The following is a 21,875-nucleotide window of genomic DNA, read 5'->3' as shown; positions in this document are numbered from 1 at the left end:
AACATTGCCATTTTACTTAGTGTTAGGGAAAAGGAATTTGCTGTGATAAGTTAACTTGTTTTAGGCTTTGTTCCAGCCACTAAGTTTTCCTCTTAGCTTCCAATTGACTCTTTTATATCAGATTTGGCTCGTCTCTTAGCTTGGACTCTGGTCAAAATCAAATTGGGTTTTCCTGGCCTTGAGCTCCCAATTTCTGTTATGGACAGGAGGGGGTTTAATTTATACAGCCCTGATTTCTCCCCTCACCATCGGCGCGTAAACAGAAAGGTTTTTTTAGTTTTTGAGTTCCCCGTTAGTAAGTGGTAGCATATTTCTCAACCCCTCAGTGTTGGTGTGATCCAGTTTCTATTAACAACCCCACAGCAAACTCGAGATAGGGTGAACTAAAAGGGTTAGTTTATTTTACACGCACCCAAAACGCGGGAGGGGGTGTCGCTACGCTGCTCCTAGTACGTTTGTGCAATAAAAAACCGATAAGGGAAAGGAAGAGGTACAGGGCAAAGACCACAGAGAAAATAAAAATGATTGTTTCACCAGAGTCCAGAACCAATAGTCCAATGGTGAATTCCTTCACAGAGGTTAGCAGGCTGGAGGTAATGCTGGGTAATCCATTTTTCCAGTAGCGATGACTTCCACAATGGGAGAGGCATGTAGAGATGAATTAGTCTTGTAGGCGCTAGTACAGAAGTTCCAGTAGAAGGTGTTAGTGGGGACCCAGGTATTTAAAAACCTGACAGAGCCCTTTTCCTCCTGCTGCCTGCTAGACAGAAAATGGCAGTCTGCCTTTTTCATCTCCACAAGGCAATATTACAGGTTATACCAGCTTTGTGGGTTGGGACGGGGGGTGGGGGGGGAGGTGGAGAGGTTTAATGTCACATGACTTCCATTTCTGCACCTTGGTTTGGACAAAGGATATAAATTCCTGGTCTGGATCCTTGAGAGGGTTCAACCATTAATACATTCAACAGAGGTTTCAAGGTCTTTTTGTCCTTGCAGATCGATCGTCTCCATTTGCCTGGGGCCTGGCCTTAGAAATGGAAAGGGCTTCCGTACATTTCCTTCGGATTTGATCTCTGCAGCCACAGAGGGCTTTGGCGCCTCTTTAGAGATAACCAGGTTGCTGCTGGTCTGAAGGACAGGAATTCCTTTGGTGTGAGTCATAGCCAGTCATGGCTTCAGTCAATTTTAAGCCTTTGTCCAGTTTTTAAAAAATGATAGATTAGCCAGGATGAGATATATATACTATATATATATATATATATAGAGACAATGAGGTCTTAGCCCCCTGACAGAGGACATACCATGAAAAGAGAAATTCTGAGTGAAAAACACACTCTGAGAGCCATTTGGGAGGACAGAGAGAGGGTAGGGGTCACATGGAGGTGAATTCCACCCTGAGTGTCAATATCTGAGGCAGGATAGACTCATTGCAGCTCTACCTAGAGTGATTGATGTGACCAGAAAGATCAAACTCCCACCTAACAGAGAGGCTCCGGGCCAATCAGCACATCCCAAATGGGTGTTTTGACCATGTCCTTCAGGCATATAGAGAGTGTTAGAATAAAACACTGTAATGGCAGTTATCCTCTTGAGAGATTCAGTGCACTATCTCTCAAGGTCTACAGGATCTAACTGACACCATCAGGTGTGCCCTCCCACTGCGTGATGGGCTCTGAGATGCAGGCCCCAGCAAGAGTGGCATTACTAGAGTTGGCCTTCATGCTCCCACTTGCGTGGTCATTGAGAAGACCCCTGATATTCTGAAGCAGAAGTGTCAATGCCCAGATCATCCTGGAGCCAATTTGTAATACAATCTGGGGATTGAGGTTATTAGGATGTTATTGAGGACAGTTCTGTCTTGCGACAGAGTCATTGACAAGGGCATCCACCCTGAATAGCTACAAGTGGAGAGGGCAGAGGAAACCAGGATGATTTGGTAGGTGAGGAAAATGGGCTTTCAGAAAGGCCACTGGACAATTAAGCTCTTACCGGGCTATGCATCTGTATTGTAGCCAAATTTGCAAATGATACGAAGATATGCAGGAAAGCAGGCTGTGAGGAGCATATAAGGGTCTGCAAAGGGCATGTAGATAGGTTAAGTGAGTGGATAAAAAATTGGCAGGTGGACCACAATGTGGGAAAAAGTGAGGTTGTCCACTTTGGCAGGGAAAACAGAAAAGCAAAATATCATTTAAATGAAGAGAGATTGCAGTGTGTTGTGGTGCAGAGGGATCTGGGTGTCTTTGTACATGAATTACAAAAGGTTAGCATGCAGGTGAAACCAATGATTAGGAAAGCAAATGGAACGTGGCCTTTTATTGCAAGGGGGACAGAGTATAAAAGGAGGGAAGTGCTGCAGGCTCCCCTTCGATAGCTCAGCTGGTAAAGCGGAACACTGTAGGTGACTGTAAAACTAGCATCCTTAGGTTGCTGGTTCAATTCCGGCTCGAAGGAAAAAAACTCTTCTTGTTAGGTCCCCAGTTGGGGGGGGAGCCCTCTATGGGGGGTGTCCTCCCACTTTCCATCAGGGACCTGGGGTGGAGGGTGTTGCACGCAGTAGTTCCATACAACCGTAGGTTGTGTCAGTTCACGGACTCCCAAGACACCTGCGTCTTTTGCAGCCTTGTGGAGTCCGTGGACCATGTCTATGTTAATTGTTGTAGGCTGCACCCTCTTTTTAGTTTCCTGGGCCTGGTCAAGTTGGCCATTAGCAGGTCCAGGCAGCGGGCGATGGAGGGGGTCGTTCAACCCAACTGTCTGCTTCTCTTCCGCAGCTATGTTCGCAGCCGGGTGTCCCTGCAGAGGGAGCACGCAGTGTCCACCGGCACTGTCGAGGCCTTCCATGCCTGCTGGGCACCGCGGGGGCTGGGGTGTTGTATCGACCCCCTTTAATCACATTTTGATTTGATGTTGGTAAGTTTCCTTTGCATTTTGTCTTTTGTTTTTGCAGTTTCCCTTTAAGGGGCTGCTTTTACTTTGTCCCTGGTTTTGTTAACTTAGTTTAGTTGTTTTGACTCAAAAAGAGTTACAACTGGAAAGGCATTAGTGAGACCACACCTAGAGTACTGTGTGCATTTTTGGCCTCCTTACTTATGGAGGGATGTAATTACATTGGAAGCAGCTCAGAGAAGGTTTACTAGGCTGATTCCTGGGATGAAGGGATTGTCTTGGGAGGAAGGGTTGAGCAGGTTGAGCCTGTACTCTTTGGAGTTTAGAAGTATGAGAGGTGATCTTATTGAAACATATAAAATTCTGCAGGGACTTGACAGGGTAGATACTAAGAGGATGTTTCCCATCGTAGGGAAATCTAGAACTAGGGGGCATAGTTTAAACATAAGGAATCTCCCATTTAAGACTAGAGATGAGGAGGAATGTATTCTTTCAGAGCCTGTAATTCTCTTCCCCAGAGAGCAGTGGAGGCTGGGTCACTGATTATATTCAAGACTGAGTTAGACAAACTTTTGATTTCCAAGGGAGTCAACAGATTATGGCGCACAGGAAAGTGGAATTCAAGCAACAATCAGATCAGTCATGATCTTATTGAATGGCAGAGCAGGCTCAATGGGCCAAATGGCCCACTCTTGCTCCCATTCCTTATGATCTGAAGAAATCTCATCCTGAAACCCTTCCCCTGAACATATCATTCTCCTGACCACCCCTGCATTACATTCTTTTCTTTTGACCGACCCCTGTTATAAAGACATCCCTGAGAAATGTACACTGAATCCATCCTCAGTCCTTGTCACCATTATTCAACCTGCTACAAATCCCTCCAACTTTGGTTGCATTGAAGGGTTTTTCACAAAGCATAAGCGCCAACCAATGCATTTGTCACAAAGACATACGACTGTGACTGTCCAATTTAATTCATTCCACCACCTTCCTCCTCCCTTCCTTTCTAACAACGGTTGTCTTTTATGTAAAGTCAACGAGTTTGGAGTTTCATTTAAGTGGTTTACACAAGACAGGAATGGGTGGAAGGATGGCAGCCGGGTATCTCCAGGTTTGAGCCACCTCCACTGTAAGAAGATGTCCATTCAAGAAATGACATCTCCTGTCCATTGAAGAAGTAACAATGCAGCTGAAGGTCTGTATTGCAGCAGTCTGAGCACACTTGAGAGAGCCTAACCTAAGAACATAAAAGATAGGAGCGAGAGTAGGCCACATGGTCCCTTGAGCCTGTTCCGCCACTCAATAAGATCATGGTTGAAATTCTGCAGCAACTCCATTTCCTCTCCAATCCCCATATCCCTGAGGGCCCATAACTCTATCAATTTCTGTCTTGAATATACTCAGCAACCGGGCATCCACAGCTCTCTGGGGTATAAACAGTTCCAAAGAATCACAACTCTCTAAGTGAAGAAATTTGTCCTCATCTCAGTCCAAACTGGCCGACCCCTTATCCTGAGACGCTGATGCATAGGTCTAGACTCTCCAGCCAGGGGAAATAGCTTCTCAGGTTGCACCCTGTCAGGGCTGGCAATCAGTCCTCACTTCTGACAGGTTGCAAAGCAGGTGGTTCTGGAGCTGCCACCCACTCTGGGGATGTGGGATTTCATGTGTTCAATAACATAGCTCAGAAGATGCCTGTTTTTAAAAAAAAAAATTCTGGTGAGTGGTGTAGGAGGAAATGTAGCAGCATGGATGGAATGTTGATTGACGGACAGGAAACAAAGAGTCATGGCAAAGAATTGTCACTTGGCTGGGGAAGAATTGGAAGTGATGTAACCTAGGAGTCAATGCTGGAATCACTTTTATTATTAGTATTGTATGTTATGATATGGCAGGTGGTAATTAACAGGCTGACCAAAATCCCAAAGGAAACTTGGCCAAGCTATCACAACAATTTGCAGTTTGTATTTGTATTACGAGAAAGTATATGCACTAAAGTCAGAAGTAAAGAGTCCACTACCACTTTTAGAGATTTTAAGCATTAAATTAAAACATTTATTAACAAAAGAAAAGAAAACTTAGGCACACAAGATTACAGTTACACAGCTAAATTTAGTCTTACCACATTTCTCAAATGATTTCTACTTAGCTAGACTCCCAAATAAATACCCTTTTCCAGGCAACAATCCAAATAGATTCTTAATCTATAAAACATCCAGTAATATTACTGTAAGGCACTCACTGTTACTATAAGGGAGGTATTTCACAGCTTCTCTCCCCTTCTCGCTCAACACTGGAAATCCAAGGTTTTTAACAAAACCTTGCTTTCTGGAACAAGCACACATTTCTCTGGGGTGGATAGAAGTTGCTACTTCACAGTACACATTTCGAGATCTCATATGGCCACTCCACTCATACAGCTTTTGATCTTTCCTGAAATATGTTTTCTCCCTTTTTGATCTGTAAATACTTTGTTTCAATCTTTCTTTGCAAGTTACTTTTCCCAGAATATAAACTTCTTTCATGTTTCCATCTTTGCTTTGCTTTTGGTTCAATAAAACATGATATCCCCACTGCTTGTTTACCTATGAACTCCTGCAAGATGCAAACATTTTCCTTGGCACCTTCTAATTCCCCTTTGAAATTCAAACAGCCTCTCAACTTATCTACAAGTGCAAATGTTAGCTCATCCATTTCCATTTCAAAATGCCTGCTTACACCTAATCCTTTTGATGATTTAAACCTTGCAGTCTGAGTGTCTTCAGTTTGCTTAAATTAGTCTCACACACACACACACCCCACAAGCCTGCTTTACAATATCCCACAGTAATATTAGGAAAAAAATAATATTTCCTTTACCTATATATAAATATATTTGTCTCTCCCACGCCTGTAACTTGTTCTCCCTGACTATAAGCGCCAAGAAAACCTTGGTCATGGAACAAGCTGTTGCATTTCTGCCCCTGATCACACTAAATTACATCCCACTGGAAGTGGTTAACAAACTCTGCTACTTCAGATCCATGGTGATAGACAATCTGTCTCTTGATGCAGAACTTGATACACACATGGGCAAAGCAGCTACTATCTTTGGCCAACTCACAAAATGCGCATGGGATAAAACCAAGCTGGTGGTTTATAAAGCCTGTGTTCTCAGCACCTTGCTGTATGACTGTGAAACATGGGTGGCTTACAGCTATCAAGAAAAGAAGCTCAACAATTTCCAATTTCCGCCAACTCCAGCATGATGCAACCACCAAACACATCTTCCCATCACCCCCCCGGCGGCATTCCGTAGGGGTTGTTCCCTCCGGGACACCCTGGTCCACTCCTCCATCACCCCCTACTCCTCAATCCTCACCTATGGCACCTCCCCATGCCCACGCAGAAGATGCAACACCTGCCCCTTCACTTCCTCTCTCCTCACCGTCCAAGGGCCCAAACACTCCTTTCAAGTGAAGCAGCATTTCACTTGCATTTCCCCTAACTTAGTCTACTGCATTCGTTGCTCCCAATGCGGTCTCCTCTACATTGGAGAGACCAAACGCAAACTGGGCGACCGCTTTGCAGAACACCTGCGGTCTGTCCGCAAAAGACCCAAACCTCCCTGTCGCTTGCCATTTTAACACTCCACCCTGCTCTCTTGCCCACATGTCTATCCTTGGCTTGCTGCATTGTTCCAGTGAAGCCCAACGCAAACTGGAGGAACAGCACCTCATCTTCCGACTAGGCACTTTACAGCCTTCCGGGCTGAATATTGAATTCAACAACTTTAGATCTTAAACTCCCCCTCCCCCCATCCCCACCCCGTTTCTTCCCCCTCCCTTTTTTTTCCAATAATTTATATAGATTTTTCTTTTCTCACCTATTTCCATTATTTTTAAATCTACAACTAATACCTTGTCAGTCTTTCCACCCCACCCCCACTAGAGCTGTACCTTGAGTGTCCTGCCATCCATTCTTAATTAGCACTTTTCTTAGATAATATCACCACCTTCAACACCTCTTTGATCCTTTTGTCTGTGACATCTTTTGATTATCTGCTCCTATCACTGCTTGCTTGTCCCTACAACCACCCCACCCTCAACTTCTCTCCCCCCGCCCCCCACCTTAAACCAGCTTATATTTCATCCTTCTCCTAACTATACTTCAGTTCTGTTGAAGGGTCGTGTGGACTCGAAACGTCGAATCTTTTCTTCTCCACCGATGCTGCCAGACCTGCTGAGTTTTTCCAAGTAATTCTGTTTTTGTTTTGGATTTCCAGCATCCGCAGTAGCTTTTTGTTTTTATCAACAATTTCCATCTCTGCTGTTGGCGGTGCATTGTGGGTATATCCTGACAGGACAAGATCATGAATGTGGCAGTCCTCTCAAAGGCAGAGCTCCCAAATGTGTTGGCACTAATCAAACAGAAGCAGCTTTGGTGGAATGGGCACATTCGCAGGATGGAAGATGGTCACATACTCAAAGACCTCACGTATGGTGAGGTAGTTGGAGCTAGATGACCAGTGGGATGCCCAAGGCTCTGCTTCAAGGATGCTTGCAAGCGTGACGTAAAAGCCCTAAACGTCGCATTTGGGAGTCACTAGCAGGCAAAAGAGGGAAATGGCGACACCTCCTTGGAGCTGCCGTTCACCACCATGATGACCAGTGGCTACAGCAGCTTGGCAACGGGCGCCAACACTGGAAACAACAACCCACAACAGCACCTGGTAGCTTCGTGTGTGGCACTTGTGGCAGAACCTGCCTCTCAAGGATTGGCCTTCATGGCCATCAGCAAAGTTGCACCAAATGAAGACACCCACCTAAATGGATTCTTTGCTGCGTGCCCATCTCTCGTAGATGGCAGGATGCCAACAACATATAGAAATATATATATATATGCCTACGATACTAAAGTAGGATATCTGGGAAACAGTGAGGGGACTGCAAACTACCTCAAGATGAGACAGACAGGTTAGCAGGATGAGCAGGCTGGTGGCATCTGCAGTTTAATGTGTGAGGTATTACATTTCAATAGAGAGGAAAAGAGCAATCAATGGTAGAATACTTAATGGAAAAGACATTGAAGGGTGTGGATGAGCATACACATGTTCAAGGGGGGTTCAAATACATCTTTTACCCAAAGGATGTTGCGTAAGAAATCAATAGAATTTTGGCGCAGTACTTCCGAAGAGTGGCAGTCACCATCGGACTGCCACTCTGCTCCTTTTTACTTACTAAAGCTGCACATTTCTCACCCAGACTTCCGACCTGGGCCTGGTGAGAAATGTGCAGCACGGCAGCTCCTGAAGTCCTTCCAGTGCACTAGCTGCCGTAAAGCAGGTACGTCTGTAGGTCCCAGCCACCTGAGAAGCTATGGAGAAAGTAACTGTGCAAGGTAAGTGGTTAGGGCAGTCAGGGGTGGGGGTGGGGGGGAGGGGGTGGGTGTCCAGTGGTCAGGGGGAGGGGAGGTTGGGTGGTCAGGGAGGGTCAGGTGGTCTGTGTGGTTCGGGAGGATAGTCAGGGGGTGGGAGGGTAGCTGGGGGGAATGGGGTAGTCAGGGGGTGGGAGTATAGTCAGGGGAATGGGGTAGTCAGGGGGTTGGAGTATAGTCGGGGGATTGGGGAGTAGTCGGGTGTTCGGGAGGGGTGGGAGGGTAGTTGGGGCTGGAGGGTAGTTGGGAGGTGTGAGGTAGTTGGGGGATAGTCGGGGGATCAGGAGGTCGGGGGTTTTCGGGGGATCAGGGAATAGTCAGGGGTTGGGAGGGTAGTCGGGGGATTGGAGGGTAGTCAGGGGGCGGGAAGGTAGTCGCGGGATGTGGAATAGTCGGGGAATTGGGAGGGCTGACAGGGGATCGGAGGGGATAGTCGGCGGGACGGGAGGGTAGTCAGGGACCGGAGTGTAGTTGAAGGGTGTGTGGTAGTTGGAGGTTAGTTGTCGGATCAGTGGGGAGAAGTGGGAGGGTAGTCAGGGAGGTGTGGGATAGTCAGGGGATTGGGAGGGTAGGCAGGGGATCGGGGGTAGTCGGGGGGGTGGGATGGTAATCGGAGGATTGGGAGGGTAGATGGAGGATTGGGGAGTATTCAGGGGCGGAAAGGTAGTCAGAGAATCGGGAGCATAGTCAAAGGGTGGAAGGGTAGTTGGGGGATTGGGAGGGCAGTTTGGGGATGGGGGAGCTATTCAGGGGGTGGGAGGGTAGTCGTGGATCATGTGGGTAGTCGGGGGATCGAAAGTATAGTTGGGGGGTGGGGGATCAGGAGTGTAGTCAGTGGTTGGGGGTGATCGGGGAGGGGGTCCAATGGGAGGTCGGGAGGAGTGGAATCAGTACCATAGTTACTCAGGAGTTGGAAGTGGTTTTAATTTTAACATTTCCTGGGTAGCTATTCTGCTAAGTGAGTAAGTAACATCTGAATTCTCCAATTTAAATCAGAGTATAGGATGGTTCCCAGTGCAGGGTAATTGCCCATTGGGAGTTTAAACTTGCTTGCATGAGGACTTCAGTGGTGTCCCCCAGCGCATCTTCTACAATTCCCCTGTGGAATGGAGGTTCTGGGCCTTTGGGTTTGACATCTGGTTCACTAATGTCCTTCAGGGGAGGAAATCTGCCATCCTTACATGGTCTGGCCTACCTGTGACTCCAGACCCACAGTATTGTGGTTGACTCTTAACCACCCTTTAAAATGGCCTGGCAAGCCACTCAGTTCAAGGGGTAATTAGGGATGGGCAACAAATGCAGGCCTTGCCAGTGATGCCCACATGCTATGAAATAACAAATAAATTGGCACATAGACCAAATGAGTAATGATCATTTGACATAAAATGTTGGCTAGGCCGCAGTTAAAATAGTGTGTGCAGTCTTGGGTACCCCGTTATACAAACAACATGAAAGTCATGCAAAGTGTAATGTGTAGATCCATTCAAACAATATCGGGTTGGAAAACTGTAGTTATGAGGAGACTTGAGCTCCTATTTTTAAAATTCGTTCACAGGATATGAACATCGATGGCAAAGATCAATTCGTTGCCAATCCAAAGTTGGAGAAGGTGGTGGCAAGCCGTCTTCCTGAACTGCTGCAGTCCCCATGACGAAGATGATCCCACAATGCTATAGGTCAGATGTTCCAGGAATTTGACCCAGCGATGATGGAGTGGTGATATATGTCCAATTCGAGATGGAATTTGACCCAGCGATTATGGAGTGGTGATATATGTCCAATTCGAGATGGTGTGTGACTTGAAGATGATGGCGTTCCCATGCCCCTTCTAAACTTGTTCTCGTAGGTGGTGGGTCTCCCGGGTTTGGAAGCTGCTGCTGTGTAAGCTATGGAATTCCCAGTCTCTGACCTGCTCTAGTAGCCTTGCCATAAATGTATGTGATCTAGTTGGGTTTTTGGTCAATGGTGACCTGCAGAATGTTGATTATGGGGGATTCAATGATGTTACTCCCAATTAATGTCAAGGGGATATGATTGAATTCTCTCTTGTTGGAGATGGTCATTATGTGGTGTGAATCTTACTTGCCACTTACCAGCCCAAGCCTAAATGTTATCTAGCTCTTGCTGCATGTGGACATGGACGGCTTCATTATCAGAGGAATTTTGAAGAGAGAGGATTTCTACTGGAACAGAGGCAATACAATATTTTTAAAAGTTATATAAGATTTTGAAACACTGATTAGGGAAAGACTATTTCCTCAGGTTAGGGAAATCAGTGAGGTGGCTTCACCAATTTAAAATTGCCTACAGGGGAGAGGTTAGGAAAAATGTTTTATGCAGAGTGCTGTTTAAAACATCAGCTTTGGCTCAATTAGAGCACTCGCTCCTGAGCCAGGAGGTTGTGCGTTCGAGTTTCACTGGTTTTTATACATAAACATCTTGACTGTGCAGTACTGACGGAGAGCTGCACTGTCAGAGGTGTTGTTTTTTGATGTGATATTAAACTGAGGACTCATTTATCTCTCAGGTCAATGTGAAAGATCCCACATTACTTTGAAGAAGATTTGGTGTTCCGACCCAAATTTATCCCTTAATCAACATCACAGAAACAGATTATTTGGTCACTATCACATTCCTGTTTGTGAGAGTTTGCTGTGTGCAAATTGTCTGCTGTGATTCCTACAACACTTCAAACATATTTTGGCTTTAAAATGCCTTAGGATGCCTGGTGGGTCTGGAAAAGTGAAGATACAATAACTAGTCAGGAAGATACAATAATTTTCATAATGTTATTGCAATTCATTGTAGAGTAATAGTGAGGTCTGTGTCTATGGGTCTATTTCTGTGTGCGTGTGTTTGTGAGTTAATTGAATTAAAGGCAGCTGGTCTGAAGGCTTTGATGTAACAGAAGATGAGCTAGGTTTGAAATGTTAAGTAGGTAAACATTGGTGTAAAGGGAACATTTGCATTTTTAAATAAACCAGGCTAGATTGATTTCAAAGGAGGGGTGAAATGCTCACCTAGCCAGGAGAAGTTAAGAAACAGTGTGTTTATTTTTCCCAAAGATTACTGGTAAAATTGCTACTATGATAGATTTTTTAAAAATCAAAATAAAGTCCAAAGACATAAGGAACCAATGGGAATTTTGCATTCAAAGGGGAAAATATGGATAAAGGAGAGAAGGCTGTGTGCAAGGGAAGGAATTCTAAGATCTAACAAGTGTGAAAAAAGTCTCCAGCATCTCAGCCTCAAGCTGCTGTCTACAAAGAACTGAAGTTAAGGAAACTCACTTTGAATTGGATTGTCCAGGGTATTGCGTTTCTTTGCCTGGGTCTTTTAAAATCTATGTGTTTTACTGTTGCCTTAACAAAAGTGTAACTGGGGGTTAGATTAACTAGGGGATTTAGAAATTATCATAGTAGTAAGTTATAGATTTATGTATGTATTTAATATCATTTCTTCTATTAATAAAGGTTTAATCTAGTTTTGTAAGGAACCTATAATACTTGGTGGTCTTATTACTACTGAATTCTAGGCACACATCTCAAAATTTATACAAATTGAAAAACAGTTGAGGTGTTTCAAGTTTCCCTTTAGGATTTGAGCAGCTCAGCATTTACCATTGGCTGTGCCATAACAATATATAAATGTGTTATGGCACAGCCATTGGTAAATGCTGAGTTGTTCAAATCCCAGAGGGAGCAACTTGTTTTGCAATTTGTATAAATTTTGAGATGTGTGCCTTGAATTCAGTAGTAATAAGACCACCAAGCTTTATAGGTTCCTTACAAAACTAAATTAAACCTTTATTAATAGAAGAAATTATTTTAAGTACATGCATTCATCTATAAATTACTGCTATGATAACTTCTAAATCCCCTAATAATCTGACTCCCAGTTACACTTTTGTTAAGGCAACAGTAAGACACACAGATTTTAAAAGACCCAGGCAAGGTGACACACACAATACTTTGAACCAGTCGAGTTCAAAGTGAGTTTTCTTAACTTTAGTTCTTTGAAAACAGCAGCTTGAGGTGTAGATGCTGAAGGCTTTTTACACTTGTTAGATTTTAAAAATGCCTACCCTTACACACAGCCTTCACTCCTTTATACATATTTTCCACTTTGAATGCAAAGTCCCATTGTTTCACTATGTCTTTGGACTTTACCTTTCTGATAATGAAAATCTCTCATAGTACTAAGTTTTACCAGCAATCTTTGGGAAAAATAAAGACTGTCTGAACTTCCCCTGGCTAGGTGTAACATTTCACTCCCTCTCTTTGAATCCAAACTAATCCGGTTTATTTAAAATGCAAATGTCCATTTACCTCTTACATTTTAAACTTCCCCGTTTACCTACTTAACATTTCAAACCTAGCTCATCTTTTGTTACCTCAAAGCCTCCAGCCCAGCTGCCCTTAATCTAACTACGTCTCTCACTCACACACAGGCTCATATAGACACAGATACCACCATTTTACAATAAATAGCGTTATGACAATTATTATATCTTCCTGACAAATGTAAGACTTTCTTTTTACGTTGAAGCACTCTGCCTCAGGGAGTGGTGGGAGGTAGAGACCATTGTGCATCTCTAAAGGGAAAGTTGAATAAATACTTGAAGCAGGGAAACAGCAGACACAATCTAATATTCAGGCAAATGCTATGCTGAGGACCTGGCGCCAGGAAGTGTGTGGCACGCATCTCAAGTGGTGGAGGTTTGGAACTCTCTTCTGCAAACAGCAATTGGATCACATAGTCTTTACAGTGCAGGAGGAGGCCATTTGGCCCAGATTGATTGCCCATTTTAAAGCTGAGATTGGTAGGTGTTCTGAAGAAGTCACATTGGACTCGAAACGTTAACCCTTGTTCTCTCTGCACAGATGATGCCGGACCTGCTGAGATTTTACAGCGCTTTCTGGTTTTGCTTCGGATCTCCAGCATCTGCAGCATTTTGCTTTTATTGATAGGCTTTTGTTCACCAAAAGGATGTGGGGGCAGGGGCTGCAGACTAGCCACCATCTCACTGAAGGGCTAGAAGGGTCGAGTGGCCTCCTCCTGTCCCCCCTCTGGCCATCCAGGTGGAGGAGTGAAAGCAAAAAATAAAAAGGCTACACAGCTGGACGCTACAATGGGAGGTATTTTCTGCAGTGATGAATAAGGAGGGCTTTACTCATGCCTTTACTCCCTTGTGGTGCTACTGTAGTGAACAGCAGTAGCACATGCACACGCCCAACCTTGCTGCAACGCATTGTTCAATCACACTCCGCCCCCTACCTCTGACGCACGCGGGACGCCGTATTTTGTTTTCACGTTTTCTTACGTCAACAGTCAGGTTACGCGGGGCGACGTCAGGCGCCGGCGGGCGGAACCAAGGGGCTGAACCAGAGAGGGTTGACGGCCAGTGCGGAATAAAGTAAAAAGTGACTTTTCACAGGAGGAAACCGTTCGGGTTAAATAAGACACACGTTGAAAAAAATAAAATAAAACCAGTAGCGCGGTGTGGCACGGATTTAAACCCCGGTTCCCAATGATGCATCACCTGAGATTTCCCCCCCGCCCACACTCCCCCGCGTATGAATGGTTTGTAACCCGCTTGGATTGTACTATCAGCATCTGTACTCCCCCACCTCCCCTCCCCTCCCCTGTACAAGCAGTGGAATAGTCCAGGCCCCGGGTTAGGGGGGGGTGGAAACACTGTGCATGCGCAGTCAGCTCAGATTCTTACTGCCGGACACCATTTGAACGTTAGACCCAAGTCTCTTTGCGTGTCACTGACTTTCACAGCAGTATTTATCTCGGTGAGTTTATATATTTTTAAACATATATAAATATATATAGACGCCGAATCTATACATATATAAATAAATATATGGGGTAGGGGAAAAAAAAATAACCCCGACCTTTTTCTGGCTACGGTTTGAGAGATGCACGCACTCTTGCCGTCCATCGCCGGGTGTGGGTTGGTTTGAGGGGATGTGAGGTGAGCTGAGGCGAGGCGAGGGCAGCGCGAGCCTCCTCCTCAAGCCTGGGCCCTCGCGCGCCGGGTGGCGGTTGGAAGCCGCTCGCGCTTCGGCACGGGCGGCGGTTTGTTCCTGTTGGAACCGGCACATGGGATATGAGGAGGGGGGGGGGGGGGTGGTGCGCGCGGCGAGCGACGTGGCCTGGGAGTGGGTGTGGGGGAGGGGAGGGGATTCCGGGCCGGCCTGCGGCAAGGCCTCGACCATCGGGGCCACCCCCCCTTTCCGCTCGGGGGTGTGTGTGTGTGAGCCCCCCCCCCCCCCCCCCCCCCCATATCTCCCAGTGTCTTCACTCTGACTTTAACAAAATGGCTGACGGGCCATTTTTCCTCAGTAGACTTGAGTTTTAACTTGTCTGTATTATATATCTATAGGGGTGTGTGTGTATGTATTATATGTATGCGCATGTACACATGTGCACATAGACATGTATGTTCCGTGTGTATGGGGGGAAAAATATATATTTATTTATTTATTTTCATGGCCATGTGCTTCCCTGACCAGCCTAGTCTGGGCCCTTCCTGCCCCCTCCCTCATTGAGAGGTACACCCACCACGGTGGGTGAATTGGTGGTGGGGGCAGGAGGTGTTTTTCCAGAACTTAACGATGTGAAGGATTTAAAAACAGGGGGTGGCTTGTGGGGGCTGGGGGCGTGGCTTGTGGGGGCTGGGGGGGTGGCTTGTGGGGGCTGGGGGGGGTGGCTTGTGGGGGTGGGGAGGGTGGCTTGTGGGGTGGGGTTGGGGGTAACTCAGCAGGCCTGGCAGCATCTGTAGGGAGAGGTTGTTGATTCAAGTCACTGGCTTTTTTTTACTTGCCAAGCTGGGAGACTGGGTCTTGAACAGAAAAGGGAAATTGTGTTTCTCTGTGTTGGTTTTGAAGTTTTAGTTTGGGGTGGGGTGGGGGGGCAGGCTCTGTCCTTAGGGAGTTTGTGATCAACACTGTGCCTGTGCAATAATCCCCTCCCTTGTCCTAGTTCATTTCCTGTTGATGGGTTGGTTCAGGGTGGAGCAGCAAGTGGATAAGAAGGGAGGGTGAATAGAACTGCCATTCAGTCATAGAGGCCTGCAGCACAGAAAAAGGGCCCTTCGGCCCATCGAGTCTGCGCCGATCAAACAAGTACCTAACTATTCTAATCCCATTTTCCAGCACTAGGCCCATAAACTTGTATGCCATGGCATCGCAAGTGCACATCCAAATACTTCTTAAATGTTATGAGGGTTTCTGCCTCTACCACCCTTTCAGGCAGTGAGTTCCAGATTCCCACCACCCTCTGGGTGAAAAAATTCTTCCTCACGCCCTCTCTAAACCTCCTGCCCCTTACCTTAAATCTATGCCCCCTAGTTATTGATCCCCCCCCACCAAGGGGAAATGTTCCTTCCTGTCTACCCTATCTATGCCCCTCATAATTTTATACACCTCAATCATGTCCCCCCCTCAATCTCCTCTGCTCCAGGGAAAATAACCACAGTCTATCCAATCTCTCCTCATAAACTCCCCAGCCCAGGCAACATCCTGGTAAATCGCCTCTGCACTCTCTAGTGCAATCACATCCTTCCTATAATGCGGATTCCAGAACTGCACGCAATACTCTAGCTGTGGCCTAATGAGCGTTTTATACAGTTCCCAGCATAACCTCCCTGCTCTTGTATTCTATTCCTCGGCAAGTATCCCATATGCCTTCTTAACCACCTTATCTACCTGTCCCGCTATCTTAAGGGACCATCTCGTCAAAAAAAACTGAAAAAAAAGCTTGCATTTATTTTTGTAATCGCCCTTTTCTTAAAGTTACTCAGACAATAGAAGAATCACCACAAGTTAGGAGGTGGCGCAAAGCTGGACCTTAAAGAAGGAAAGGGATGGAAGCTTATGGAGAGAATCTCAGAAGTTGGGGCTCTAGATGGTTAACGTTAGTGCTGGAGTAAAAGTGAGTAGGAGTTGTGAATAGCCCACTCACTTGGAGCATCTAAATCTCTTTTGCATCGGATTCATGCCTCTAATTTCTTAACGTTTAGATAAAACATCCTGCAAACTTATTGGCCTGGCCATTGATTAAAAGCTGAACAACAGTGGGCCTAGGACTGGTCCCGGGGGGGGGGGGGGGGGGGGTCACCATTAGTAATCTATTTCTAGCCTAATCCGTGTTTATCGACTACAACTTTTTAGCTATAGGATTGGAGCTAATTCCCATTGATACCACAAGATCCTATATTTGTGAAGTCACCTTGTGTGTGGTACTTTTATGAAAAAATTTCCTGGAACTTGGATAGACACTGTCTACTGGGTTTCCCTTATTCACTTAAAAAATCATTTAATACAAAAAAGTTAATGCATAAACTCCTTTTCTAGAAGCCATGTTGAGTATGTCGAATGGCTCCTTCACTTGTAAAGTGATGACGGGTATCTTTTAAGATCCCTTCAAACATCCTCCATAAATGTGTCATGATTGACCTATGGTTCCCTGCCTCTGATTTGTCTCTTTTATTTCAAAGAAAATATCAGCCAGTAAATTGTACAAAGTACCTTGATAAATATATTAGGCCAATAAGTTTGCAAGATGATTTATTTAAGCGTTAAGAAAATAGAGTGCAATCTGATGCAAAAGAGATTTAGATGCTCCAGGTGAGTGGGCCATTTCCAATTCCCACTCACTTTTGCTCTAGCACTGACTTTTTTAACTATCTAGAGTCCCAACTTCTTGGATTCTCTCCATAAACTTCCACCATTCTCCTTTAAGGTCCAGCTTTGGACCACCACCTCACATGGGCCAATTTTTTTTGTGCCTGAGTAACTTTTTAAAAAGGGGGTTACAAAAAATGCAAGCATTTTTCTATAAAATTCCAGTCTGAGGAATTCCTAAACCTATTGAAGATATAGATGAAGGGTCCTCGAGCATCTGTCCCATTTCTTTAATCAAGTTTGAGTGGATATCATCTGGACTTGGAGCACCATTTTGATATTTCCTCCTCTTTCCAAGAATTGTAATTATCACGGTATTTTGTACAATTTACCATTCGTCACAGGAATATAGAATTGTGTAAAATGTCATTTAGCAGCTCTACCATTACCTGAGAATTGGTTTGAATTTTTCCCAAGCTGTTTACTGCAAAGACTGCCTACTTCACCTTTGTAACAAAATGCCTTGTCTCTGCTCCTTCTTCAGCCTGTCTGATGTAAAATGCTCATCCATGACTTTGTCACCTCTAGACTGAACTGTCACTATGCTGTTCTGGTCTACTTTCCATCCTATACCCTTCGTGAACTTCTCGCACAAAGTGTTTATCCTGTCCTGTGCCAAGTTCTGCGCACCCAAAACCCCCCCTCCTCGCTGAAAAATATTTGGCCCATGGGTCTTCAATGCCTCAGTATAAAATGGATTATTCTTGTTTTCAAATCTGTTCATGGCCTTTCCTCGTGTTTTTCTAAGCTCTTTTGCCCAACCCTAAACTCTCCTTTCCCCTGACTAGCCACCTGAGTATTTCCCCCCTTCATGTCCCACCATTTGTCGTCATACCTTCAGCCATCTAAACTGTACACTCTGGGATTTCTTCCCTAAATCCATCCACCTCTCCACCACACTCCCACCTTTACCTTTAACCCTTCCTTAAAATTCCCCCTCTTTAACAGACTTTTTTGTTACCTCGTTTAATATTTTCTTCTTTGGACTTGTTTGGGGTCCGTTTATTATTTCTGGAGTGCCTTGGAGTAATTTTTTATTTTAAAGCTGCAATGTAACTGCATTTTTTGTAATTCATTCATGGGATGTGGATATTGCTGGCAAAGCCAGCAGCTACTGGGAATCCCCAATTTCCCTTGAGATGGTGATGCTGAGTTTGCTTTTGAACTGCTGTGGCTTATATGGAGTTACACCCATTGTGCTGTTGAGGGAGTTCACGATTTTGACCCAGTGACAGTGAAGGGAAGTGGATATTTTTCCAAGACAGGATAGTGAGTGACTTGAAGGTGGCGGGATTCCCATGTACCTGTTGCTCTTCTCCTTAGGTGGAGGGCGTGCTGTTAAGAAGCCTTCGTGAGTTCCTGCAGTGCACCTTGCAGATGATGAGCACTTCAGCACGATGTGCCAATGATGAAGAACATGAATGCTTAAAATAGTGGATAGGGTGTCAGTTAAATGGGTTACTTTGTCCTGGACAGTATTGAGCTTCTTGAGTGTTGATGGTCCCACTCATCCAGGCAAGTGGGGAGTGTTCCATCACACTCCTGACTTGTGACTTGTAGATGGTGGACAGGCTTTGGGGAGTTGGAAGGTGAGTTACTCTGTGGAACTTCAACCTTTGACCTACTCATGTAGCCACAGTGTTTAAGTAGCTGCTCGGATAATATTTCTGGTCTTTGGTAACCTCCAGGGTGTTGATGGTGGATGTTGATGCCAATGAATATGTCAGTGGGAGGTCTCTTTCTTGTTGGAGACTGTCATTACCTGTAGTTGTGCATAAAGCATATAATAGTATATACTAACATCAGCTACCTGTCAGGTCTTCATATGTGGGGGAGGCAATTGAAGAAACTACTGTGAAGGTGTTCTGGGATGGCCCCCTTGTTGCCTCTGAAGTGGTATAGCAGCAAGGAGATCAGACGTTTTGGACATTTGTGAGATCTGACTTAAGTCAGGAGTTGATCAGTTTTTAAATGATATAAGTCTCCCCTTGATTTCAGCTTTGAGATGAATAAATGATTGACCTATACAAGGTTGGGAATTTTCAGGGTTATTGTTGTGCATCTCCTGCAGCTTGAGGTTGGAATGGAGGCAGGAAAATAACTGGGGAAAAAAAGGATTTTTTTAAATAAAAGAAGGCTAGTTGATCCAACAATCAGGTTATTTTTTGAATCACCACCTCACATAGTGCATTATATTTTCTCCAGAAAGATGTCTGTCTAGTGGTATTTCAGAACATAATTGTGAAATGCTTTGACAACATTTTGATAGGTGCTATATACATGCTTAAGAGCATCCTCTTGAAGAGCAACTATCCTGTTTTCTGCAGTAGCCTTGCCTGGTAATTTAGTCCCAGTACTGCCTTTCTATCTGAATTTTCTTCATTTATTCAAGCTAAAGACTACAAAATTATCCTACTGTTTGAAACCGTTGCCAAATGGCAATCAACCTTTCTGTTTTCTTCATATCTACCTTCAATTAAATACATTTATTTCCTGGAAACAATGAACCCAACTTCCTTAACCTTCCCTCATGTTTTGCTGTTCCCTCCCCTACATCCCTTTGTCTATATTTTGGATAATCAGGACTACATAAAACATGTCAGGATTTGGAGTGCTCTAATGTTTGTCCATAAAAGTCCCTGCAGTTCAGGTCCATTGTTTGAAGTATTTTGAGATGTGATCAAGTGCTATTTATAAGCTTCTGGTATATATTGATGTGGTTTGTTCATACTTTGTACAGCAGAAATACAACAGTTCTGATTTTATACAATCCAGCACCTCATTTTATTCTTTTATCGAAAAAATGTAGATGGGAGAATTTCCAGCTGGCATTCAATAAAGTTTCCGTGTAAGAGATGTAGTTAAATTTAAAAGCTCATGAAATTGATTCATTAGGTGGTAGATAACATAGAGCTAGGGTAATGGTTATGTACACATGTACTTAAGACAATGAACCTGAACTGCAGTGACTTTTGTAGACAAACAGAGCATTCCAAATCCTGGCATGTTTTATGGAACCCTGATATACCCCAGATATTGAAAGATGCTTGCACGGGTGAGGAAACAAAGCATGAGGGAAGGTTAAGGGAATTCAGCTCATTCTTAGGAAATAAAAGAACTTAACTAATTGAAGGTCAAGATGAAGGAATGGAAAATTGATTACTATTTGGCAAATAAAATAGGGTTATTAATTATTATAGAATATTAATTGTTTGGCCATGACCAAAGGTGCCCCACAAGGATCTGTTCCGCAGCCTATATTTACTATTTTTAAAAAACGCTATGGATAACGAAGACTCATCCAACTTTGCTGACACAATGCTTGGTGGCATAATAATTAGTGTGACTGGTGGCATAAAATTGCAAAGACACATTGATAGATTACGTGGGCAAAACACAGATTTCAACTCAGCTAAGTGTGAAGTTATCCATTTTGGAGCAGTAAACTGTAGATCTGAGCTTTTAAATGGTGAAAAGCTAAAACATTGGAGGTCCAATGAGATTTAGAGGTCTATGTACCTAGATCACTAAATTACAGGGGTCAGAAATTAAAAAAAAAAATCAAAGGCTAGTGGAATGTTAGTCTTTATAAGTAGAGTGTTGGAATACAAAAGTTTTGCTACAGCTGTGCATAGCCCAGATTAGAGTACTGCATACAGTTCTTTGCATCACATTTTTGGAATATATGGTCCTTGCAAGAATTGCAGCATAGATTCATCAAAAGGTTGCTGGGGCTACAAGGGTAAATTATGAGCAGAATTTGCATAAACTAAACATTGAAATATAGAAAATTGGGTGATTTGATTGAGGTTTTTTGGATTTTGAAAGAAATTGATGTGTAGGTAGAGAATTTTTTCCTCCTCATTGGTGAGAGTTATAGGACAAGGGATATAACTAGAATTAGAGCCAGGGTATTCAGGAGAGAAGTTAAATACTTCTTCACACAAAGGGCACTTTCCCACAAAAAGAAATAGTGTTACAATCCCCGTAGAGGTCTATAACTTTTAAAGCGATTTGAACTTCCAGTTGACAGCTGAAAGAATAACACAACAGCAAGATTTACATTTTAAACTTCTCCTTTAATAAATGACTAAAATGCTATTGACTAAACACTCTACCTTTTGTGGCAAGTTAAACTACAGAGAGAAACATTCTCCTTTTATATTTATTACATATTTTACCCTCCATGGAATTACAGCCCTTATATCAAACAGCCCACAGTTGTTCCCAGCTTCCGATGGGTTCCCATATCCCTGCTCCGTCAAGTAACAACTTAAGGATGGCTATCTCCAGGTGCTTTCCTCAGCTTTCAGAGAACTTCTTAAATCCACCATCAGCAGTAAAGCCTTTTCTGATGATGATTCTTTCCTCCTGGCTGTGCCAGGACAAATTTCCTGGAATCCATAGAAAAATGCAAGGTGCATCTCTTCAGCTAGAAACTGCCCGCCTCCCACAGTGGTAACTCGCAAAGTCAAACATCTTTTTCTCTCTGTTGACCACCCATAACCTCTGCTATCTGTTTGTGACATTCATTGATTTGTAGGGAAATTTGTAACCTAATCTAAAAAAAAAGTCATCTTCTGCACTCTTTCCGATGGCAACATATGTTGTCTTTGTATCTTGATAGAATTGCTGATTAGCTGTCTTTGATCCTAACTCTGTTTCATCTTAGAAACTGTTTACAACCTGATTCCTGGAACATCTTCCTGGGACTTTGAGAGACTCAGTGCCCACTCATTGCAAACTCAGAGATGATGGCAGCAGTCTCTAAGTGTAAATACCTTGCACCTTCTCAGTAAAACAATCTAAACCTTCCTTTCATCTCCAACAATCAAACTGCCCAGAAATACTATCAGGCAGACTGCAGAGCAG

The 21,875-nt window shown here is 44.1% G+C and overlaps 1 protein-coding gene across 2 annotated transcripts in view; it reads left to right on the top strand.

The window, feature by feature from the left end:
* Positions 1 to 13,988: 13,988 nt before the first annotated feature.
* Positions 13,989 to 21,875, top strand: part of LOC144686346 (eIF5-mimic protein 2) — a 38,929-nt gene continuing 31,042 nt past the window's right edge. For both annotated transcript variants that reach the window (XM_078551423.1, XM_078551421.1), the window contains exon 1: positions 13,989 to 14,108. The gene's annotated coding sequence lies outside the window, so the exon portion shown is untranslated. The remainder of the gene's footprint in view (positions 14,109 to 21,875) is intronic.

This window comes from Cetorhinus maximus, chromosome 11, assembly GCF_964194155.1.
Source record: "Cetorhinus maximus chromosome 11, sCetMax3.hap1.1, whole genome shotgun sequence".
Classification (NCBI taxonomy): domain Eukaryota; kingdom Metazoa; phylum Chordata; class Chondrichthyes; order Lamniformes; family Cetorhinidae; genus Cetorhinus; species Cetorhinus maximus.
Note: the sequence above shows the minus strand (reverse complement) of the source record. Positions and strands in the feature narration are given on the sequence as shown.